Genomic DNA, 10,083 nt, shown 5'->3' on the forward strand with positions numbered 1-10,083 from the left:
GATGTCACATGATGGGAGACAAACAGAAACATGATATGTCTTGGTAAATTTCCGATCTAAGCATAGAAATAACAGACATTAAACAAAAATCTGCATAGAAACTCACAATGAGGGATCATATAGGAATGACTTACTTAAAAATCTGCCCACAGCTCTTGCCGAAACTAGGTGCATTGGGAAAGCTAGTGAATCTGCCACATATGAAGCAATTGCCATTGGTATTTCTGAAGAAATAACTGATCTTTAGTTTGTCAGCAACTCATCCAAGGACTTAGATGGCATTCTTCCAAAAAATGTTCTCTGCCTTGGTTGACCAGGTTCCAAACCCAGAATAATCAAGTTGACATTTTGAAGCCCAACTGAGGCACGTGCATACTATTTAGCCTCTGAAAAGGCCAGGCATGAAAATCGAATTACCTGTTGAACATGTCCTGGTTTACCACCTGATGTACATCCAAAGCAACATGCTGTAGCTTTCTTGAATTGTGACTCAGCACCAAATGAAAGGTTTAGCCTATGCGACGATGGACAAATACGAAAATTTGTTAAGTCGGGTGAGACATGGAAAAGAGATACCAGCTGGTCTGTAGCTAATGTCCCCACAATAAGCAACAATGAAAACGCTCCTGAAAACTAAAGAAGAACAATCTGCCCAAATTACTGTCCTTAAACACTCAAAGTTTATGCAACAAGATCCACCTTTTTGACACTCACATCAAAATTTTTGATCATGATTTCATCTCAGGCACAGAAACATGGGCATACTCTTAACTTTGTGATGGTAATTTTGGCATGGCTGGTTACAACTTGTTTCGCAAAGATCATGTTATGGTCAAGAGGGTGGTGTGATGGCTTACATTTGGACAAGCTTTTCAGCAATTCCTTGCGATGATTTGAACCAATCACAAGTGGTGTTCTTCTGTGCTATATGCATAACCATGTCAACACTGCTACTTAGAGTTGTTTACCATCCACCAAACTACTATCAAGACACACGGCATTTTGACATCCACTGTGCTGCATCTAGGAAAACAACTACTTATGGTTCCAGATTCAGTCCTTGGGCAAGTGTCTTCTACTATATCCTTGGACTAACCAAAGCTTTGTGAGTGGATTTGGTAGACGGAAGCTGAAAGAAGCCCGTTGTATATATATCCGTGTGTGTGTGTGTATGTTTGTGTGTCTGTGTCTTACCCACACAGTCATGCCTTCACCTGGTTATATTGGTTTCAAATTTTGGCACAAGACCTGCAATTTCAGGGGTGGAGGTAAATCATTTACATCAAGCCCAGTGATTAATCGACACCAAAAGGATGCAAGGTAAAGTCGACCTTGGTGGAATTTTAACTCAGAATGTAAAGATGTGTGGAATACCACTGAGCATTTTGCTTGGCATGCTAATGGTTCTGCCATCTTGCCATTTTCCTGTACCTGATCATGTTGAATGCTCACAAAGATGCTTGCTAAATTAAAAGATAGCAGAAGTCTTCATCAAATAATTATTAATTTTATTGTTTTTGATTGTCTGTTTAATTATTTCTCCTTGAAAATGTTTTAATTTTGTTCTCAACTAATTAATTATGTAAATGAAGCATGTATATCAATCAAAACTGTTAAGATACTTTTTTTTCTTAAAATTTCCTATGAAGACACGACAACCCATAGAATCTTATATGTTACTAAAAATATATCCATTATGTCATTGAGCAGAGTGGCACAGTGGAAGTGTGCTGGGCCCACAACCCAGAGGTCTGTAGATCGAGGCTACACTCTTTGAGGAAATGGATGCTATTGTTAAGGCAGTGAACTGGCAGAATCATTAGCATGCTGAGTAAAATGCTTAGCCGTATTTCATCCATCCTTACATTCTGAGTTAAAAATTCCACTGAGGTCTGAGGTCAACTTTGCCTTTTATTCTTTTGGGATCAATAAAATAAGTACTTGTTGAGTACTGGGGGTGAGGTGATGTAATTGATTAGTCCCTGCCCCCACAAAAATTGCTGGCCTTGTGCCAAAATTTGAAGTTAATATATCAATCATGTTTTGTTCTTGAAGATGGGGAAGGAGGCAAGATGAGGAAGGTCGTATGAGGTTGGGCCTCACAGCATGATAATGCAGAAAAAATGTGAAGAAACTTGCTGCACGGCAGACCTGTCCGATTTGTGCCAACATTGAAAAATGGACTTCAGAATGGTTATGATCATCATAATGGGTATGATTGTTGTTGTTGTCGTTATTTAAACCTAGGTGAATGCAATCAAGAAGATTTACTATCAAAGGCACTCTAGCAATGACGATTCCATTATTTTGTATATCAGAGATTGAATTGCCTGGTGTACTCAGGGAAATTTAGCTGCTATCTCTAGTAAACTGAACAACTGTACAGAAACGCCCTTGTTGGCCTACAGTGTTGACGATGATAAAGATGATGATGATGATGACGATGATGAGAAGTGTAGGGAGAGAGGGAAAATGGTGATGATGATGATGGTGTTGATGAAAAGGAAGAGTTCGAGGATGAGGACGATTCTTACAATTTGTCTTAGACATCTGCTATGTTGCAACTGGGAAAAGCTAGCTGTCTGTAAATAGCTTTACTTTTATTTCAGTTAATCCAGATTATGTTAGAAATAATCAGATAGACAGTTGAATGGAGTTTTGGTGAGCTAGTTATATTATGAATTGTGAGATGTATGAATATTTGTAAACACCAGCTTAAGTAAGACATGATTTATTGGTAAACTGAAAGTATATAATCATTTGGCAGAGTCTTGTGTCATTTTTGTGTTTCTACTCTAAAAATATTCCAATCAAACTGCCCTGACTTACAGAACATAGGTCTATGGTCAAGGCACATAACTCTGCTTCTATTACACTGTCTGACCACACACCAAATTACGTGTTTAATGGTTAGCAGACAATAATAATAGATAATAGTGGGCTGTGTGGTAAGAAGTTTGCTTCCTAACCACATGGTTTTGGGTTCAGTCCCACTGCATTGCACCTTGGGTTTCTTCTCCTATAGTAGGCTGACCAAAGCCTTGTGAGCAAATTTCATAAACGGATACTGAAAGAAGCCCATTTTATACATACATAAATACAAACATCTTTTATCTTTTAATTGTTTCAGTCATTAGGCTGTAGCCATGCTGGAGCACTGCTTTGAATTTTTAGTCAAATGAATTGACCCCAGTACTCAGAATGTAAGGATGTGTGAAATACCAATGAACATTTTGCCTGGCATGCTAATGGTTCTGCCAGCTTACTACCTTCCTGCACATGACTATGTTGAAAGCTCACAAAGATGCTTACTAAATTAAAAGATAGCTGAAGTCTTCATCATAATTATTTTGTCTCTTTGTCTTCTCTCCTGGTGCTGTATGAACATTTAATGTGGTTTTAGAGTCAAGTTTTGATTGCTATATCTAGCATGGTGGTATCTCTTAGATACCCTTAATTATAATTTTATATATATATATATATATATATATATACACACACATGGTAATATGATATGAAAGATCCTGGTATAGAAAGTTAGTAAGCTTCAAGAATGATGTACACACCTAGTATAAATAGCAAAAGATGGACAATATATGATAAAGAGAATTTAATATTTGGTTGTAGAAGTAGTAGTACGATGTACCTCAGTTCATGTTCAACTATTTTATTAGTAAAATTATTCATTTTATGAGCAAGTATGTTCTGCAAGCCAACTAGTTTTAAAAATTTTAGTTATTAATGAAACGTGACAACTGTTTGGCATTTTAAACCTTCAGCATTCAGATAACTTTGTCAAATGTAATGCTCTTTTATTCACATTTCTTTCAATTAATCATGCATTACCTTGTAGCTTTGAGGTTTCAATGATATGATTGTTTATTTTTTGAATGACATTGTAAGATATGTGTGAGAAGCCAGTTCTAATTGATTTTACTATAAAACAGGTGGAATATTTTGGCTGGATATGGCTGGTTAAATGCTAAAATGTTAAAAGCCCATCAAGACTCTTTGTGACCCCAGGTCTGCATAACAAGATTGCCACTCAGATAGTATGGGTCTTCAGTTCAAATAGGGTCACCATGGAGTTCTTTTAATGTATGCTTCTAAATGCCTAATATTGTTTCGAATTTAGGTACAAAGCCAGCAATTGGGGAGGAGTTAGTTCATAACATGAAGCCCATGACTTGGCTGCTACTTTATTTTATTGATCCCCAGAAGAATGAAAAGCAAAGTTGACTTCAGCAGTATTTGAACTCAGAATGTAAAGAGTCAGGAGAAATACTGATAATCATTTTGTCTTAGGTGTTAAGGACTCTGCCAGCTCGCCTCCTTAGTTTCTAAATGCATATTAACAGCAACTCTGTCTTGATAAAACAAAGTTCAGGTTTCTAACATGGGTTCAGTGCTTCATAGGATATTTTCCCAGTTTTATATGTGCTGCTTGAAATTCTCTTTATAACTTCAGCTATTGTACTCTTTTATCAAAGTTGTAACAACCAAAGTGTTGCAGAGTTTGCTATCCAGGAGAATTTACAAAAATATTCCTCAAGGTAAATAACTTAAATCTGAAACTTGAACTTTTAAGAATGCCTGCAATTATTACATTTCTACTCTTTAGAAAGACTGGAACTCTAAGCCATTATGTATATCATATGTGAAAGATTCTGGTGATTCGTACTTAATTTTGGCATACAGGGAAAACAAACAGGAGAATTAAGTGTTATTCTCAGATTTCTAAAATTATCTTTTCATACTCTCACATCAGCAATTTACATACCATAAAATTTTAGAATTTCAAGGCTCAGAATTAAAAAGAAGATATTTGATAAGAAGTTCTAAGGCTTAGAAAAAAAGCCTTCTTATTGTTCTTTCCATTGTTTGTCCCAAAACAACTTTCTAAACCAGGGCGGAATGGCTACCACCGATCCCACAATTAACCATTGTTAAACATAGCAGAGAAACAACTACCAGATCAAATGCCAATACATAAGAGAGACAAGTGGCATAGCTAATAGGGGAGCAAGAGGAAAGTCTGCTCCCACCAAACACATTTTTCAAAATTGGTGCCTTTACAAGATTTAAAAAAAGTTATTTAGTTCACTTGTGCAATAAAAATCAAATCTCTTTTATTTAGTTAATTGTATGGCCTTGAGAGAACTTTCTAGAATCATTACTTTATTTGACCAACATCCCATATTTTTTAACTGTCTGCTCAATCTCTTGTGGTGTGCCTCATGGTTGCTGACATCTGAAGAATCAAAACAAACCCTGACTTCATAAACTATCGACACTGGACGATCCCGTGCAGTTTCATCTTTTTCATGTCCCATCTATATTTCCTCATCAGTTGTAAGTTTCATATATAATGACATTGTTACTGAAACATGAAATTAATGAATGTAGAATACATTTACGTATATCATGGCTATCGAAACATTTTACATAATATAAGAGAAGTAAGTTAAATATATATTTTGTGTGTGTGTGTGTGTGCCCACTCCTCCTAACTTTAGAACCTGGAGACAGCTCTGAACAGAGACTACACAAAGACAAAACTGTAGATAGTGCTCTGGCATGATGTTAACACCTCCTCATCCGCGTCATTGTCATCACTATCACCACTGTCATCGTTTTAATAGTTACTTTCCCATGGGTCAGACGGATTTCATTGAGGCAGATTTTCTCCAAGCCAGAGCACGTCTTGTCGCTAAACTTCCACCTGATTCCGAGCAAGATAATATTTTCTCATGGGTGGACATCTCTGCATGAAAGAATGGGAATAAACCACACAGCGCACATGTTGGTAACATTTGATGATTAGGTTATATCACAATTACACAATATGGAGATAAGGAGACAATGCACTCACTTACACACCCACCAATATGCTTCTTTCAGTTTCTGTCTACCAAACCTGCTCACAAAGCTATGATTAACCTGAGGATTTAGAACACTAGTTCAAGGTGAAATTCAGTAGGAGTTGAACTTGAAACGAATGTGATTGGTAAACAAACTTCTTAACTACACAATCATGCCTGAGCCTATGATGGCAAAAACAAACTTGTTTAGTTATCTGTCACTTGTTATAACACTACCACCTGGGTGCCTTTAAGAAAGTTTCCGCTGCTACAAGCATTTAGGGTAAATTTCTATTTTTATTTCATTATCTCTGCTGATAAAACGATAAAAAAATTTTTTTTAAATAAAGACCCCCTAGTTATCACAGTTATCTCCCCTATAATTAATAAGACATCAACTATGGGTTTCAAATTTTAGCACAAGGCCAGCAATTTCAGGAGGGTGTGTGTGTGTGGATAAATCGATTACATCGATTCCAGTGGTACTTGTTTTATCGATCTCGAAGAAATGACTGACAAAGTCGACGCCGGCTGAATTTGAACTTAGAACGTAAAGACGGACGAAACGTCACTAGGCATTTTGCCCCGCGTACTAACGATTCTGCCAGCTCGCCGCCTTAAAGACATCAGCTATCTTAGAAATGAATCTTATTATTTATTTTTACTTGTTTGAGGTACTGGGCTGCGGTATCAGTACCTATTTTGTTGTAAATCTGGTCATTAGTATATTGGCTCCAGTTGCCTGACCGCTAAGTTACGAGGACGTAAAGAAACCAGCACACGCTGTCAAACTGTTGTCAATTTGTTGTCGAGCTGTGGACTAACACACACACACACACACACAACACACCTTTTATCTTTCATTTGTTTCAGACATCTGACAGCGGCCATGCGGGAGCACCGCCTTGAAGGATTTTAGTCGAACTAATCGACCCTAGGACTTATTTTTTAAAGCTTAGTACTTATTCTATTGGTCTCTTTTGCCGAACTGCTAAGATATGGGGACGTAAACACACCAATACTGGTTGTCAAGCGGTGGTAGGGGACAGACACATACACACGACGGGCTTCTTTCAGTTTCTGCTTCAACAGGCCTTGATCGTACCCGGATTTATTATAGAAAATACCTACCCAAGATGCCATGCAATGGGACTGAACCCGGAACCATGTGGTTGGGAAGCAAACTTCTTACCACAGTCACAATGTACTAGACTCATTGTTTGTTATTAAACCTCATTACTTTATGAAAAACAAATGTCTAAACAACTCTATGAATAATATTAGTTATCATAATGGTAAATGTAAATGTATGAACTGTAAGCGTATAATAGAAGTTACACCTTTCCGAAAATCACACTTCAAACTAGTGCAAGAAAAATCAATAATCACTACTCAACAGATGTCACCAAATCATACGTGTAAGTGGAAGAATAGACGCGATGTCCTCCCCACCACCACCACCACCACCACCACCACTTTTATTTTCATTTCTTAAATACTCAAAGCTGCTTTCATTTTAATTATGTGCATCTTTGTCCATTTATATAATTTTCTTTACCCTTTAGGTTTAATCTTTTATCTTTTACTTCTTGCAGTCGTTAGCCTGCGGCCATGCTGGGGCACTACCTTGAAGGGTTAGTCGAACAAATCGACAGAAAACCTAATTTTGTTACTTTATCTGTCTCTTTTTTGTTGAGAACGTTAGAATACGGAGACGAAAACAAACCAGCACCGGCTGTGATGGGGGAAAACACAACACACGTTCACTTGCATATACATACATAAATTATGCATACGTGTATAAGAAGGGATTCTTTCACTTTCCGTCGCCCAAATCCACTCATAAAGCTTTGGTCGGTCCGGGGCTATAGCAGAAGACACTTATCCGATGTGCCGAACAGTGGAATTGAACCCAAGACCTCGTGGTTGGGAAGTAAGCTTCTCAACCACACAGACACCAGCGGCATCTTCTAAGTTTTATTTTTATTATGATTTTAAAATCTATGTTTCATATTATTCTCATATTTTACTCTGTATTTTAAGTACTTCTACCGATCTAGCCAAACAGATAAAATCCATTTATACTATAGGCTATGTTATTTCTTATTTTCTTTAAACAGAATGTTCTGGAAAACAGCTTATTTTAAAACACCAAACAAAAAAACTAACGATAACTCTTTATTGTCTAACTCCAAACTATAAAGTTTCTGAATGTAACAGTTGGCTGCATCTTGTCAATCACCACTAACTGCACCTACCTCAAAGCACAGCATTTAAAATTTTTTTCATACATGTTAATCAAATAAAACATTTATCATTCTACCTTTGTATAATGGAGTGTGGTATTGGGCAAGGCCCATAACTCTGCATTTTTTGCCCGAAAAAAAAAATACAAATTAAAAATGCATCTTCACTTTTTTGCCATTTCATTATTTGCAACAGAAAGAAGGCGGCGAACTGGAAAAATCGTTAGTGTGCCGGGCGAAATGCTTAGCGGTATTTCACCCGTCGCTACGTTCTGAATTCAAATTCCGCTAAGATCGACTTTGCCTTTCATCCTTTCGGGGTCGATTAAATAAGTACCAGTTACGCACTGGAGTCGATGTAATCGATTTAATCCCCCTCCCCCAAGCTGCCCTTGTGGAAAAAAATTTGAAATCATTATTTGCAACAGAAAGTTTATTCGGTGGTCAAAAAGAAAAAAGAAAAAAAAAACTAACAATAATGGCATTCGTCTCCTGAGGCGTTAACTTAAAGGTTGCCCAAAAGTGCTAGAAATGGTAGCCCAAACCACCTCAAATCATACTTTACCGTATCAAATAACAATCCCAAACAGAAAAAAACAAAACATTGGATAATATAGTCCTAAGTATATACCATGACACACGGAATATCTTTAATCCTAAATATGCTTTATCAGAGCTGACCTGGGAATAAACTGCAACTCTAAGTCATCCCACATGTTACCATATACTGTGTTTGTTATGCTAATATTTAGATACAGATCAATTGTTAGTTTGTTTTGACTTAGTATATTTCTCATCCAGTTACAAACACTAACAAGCCCTGTATTGATTGCCACATGTTCAAGTGTCAGTCGTTCTTTGTCCACCTCATTCTATATCATTCTGTTCAGTGATCTTTAACAAGCAACCTTTCAAACAGATCACTCAGGTTGTATGAGGCTGGTAGTAGTAGTAGTGGTAGTGGTAGTGGTGGTGGTGGTGGTGGTGGTATGGCAAAGTTTCAGACAAAATGTCTTGGGGTATTAATTTATCTTTCACTTGTTTCACTCATTTGACCATGGTCATGCTGGAGGGCCTTGAAGGCTTTATTTGCACAAATTACCCCTCCCCCCCTCCATCCCTGGTGCTTATTCTAGTGATTCTTTTTAACTGAGCTGCTGAGCTATGGGAGCGTAAACAAACCAATAATGGTTGGAGACAAGTACAAACACACACAGAGACAGATACATACATACATACACTCACATGCACACACTGGTTGTTGGATAAATTCATTTGTTTTCTATTGTAATTCTTTCCAATGTTTCTTTGAATTTACATGGAAAATATTTCCTCATAATGTTTTTATTTCTTGTAGTTCTATTCTTCCTCCAACAATTTTTGTTTATTGTGTTTGAAATTTTAATAAATTTTGTCTCGTTTCACACATTTAATGATGGAATGCCTTGTAGAAAAATAATGAACAAATTTATCTAACAACCCTAATATATGTATATATATATATATAAAATAATATAAATAATATATATATGCATATATATACACACGTATATGTACATACATCTATATGTATATATATGCATATGTGCATATATATATATATATGCAATAGAGAGCAGTTGCCTTATTTCATTCCATATTAGCTCTCTCTGATGAGTGCGGGATTACATAATTGGATTGTTATTTAACACTCCGTTGAATTCCTAGCATGAAACCAATTGGTAAGTTTGGCCATAAAGTTGATATATATATATACAAAAACTCAACTGTGAGTATTTTGCTAAGATTGTTAACAGATACTATATTCTTTTGCCAAAACAGGAAGTGTCTTACACACACTTCCTGTTTTGACACCATACTTCCCGCTTAATACAAACTTTTAGCCCCTTTTCTCTATTTTTAAACCTAACACAACTCTCAATTCTCATGCATCCTTAATTTTCCAACCATTATATACATGAATTACCATTGAACTT

This window comes from Octopus bimaculoides, chromosome 4 (genome assembly GCF_001194135.2).
Source record: "Octopus bimaculoides isolate UCB-OBI-ISO-001 chromosome 4, ASM119413v2, whole genome shotgun sequence".
Taxonomy (NCBI): Eukaryota; Metazoa; Mollusca; class Cephalopoda; order Octopoda; family Octopodidae; genus Octopus; species Octopus bimaculoides.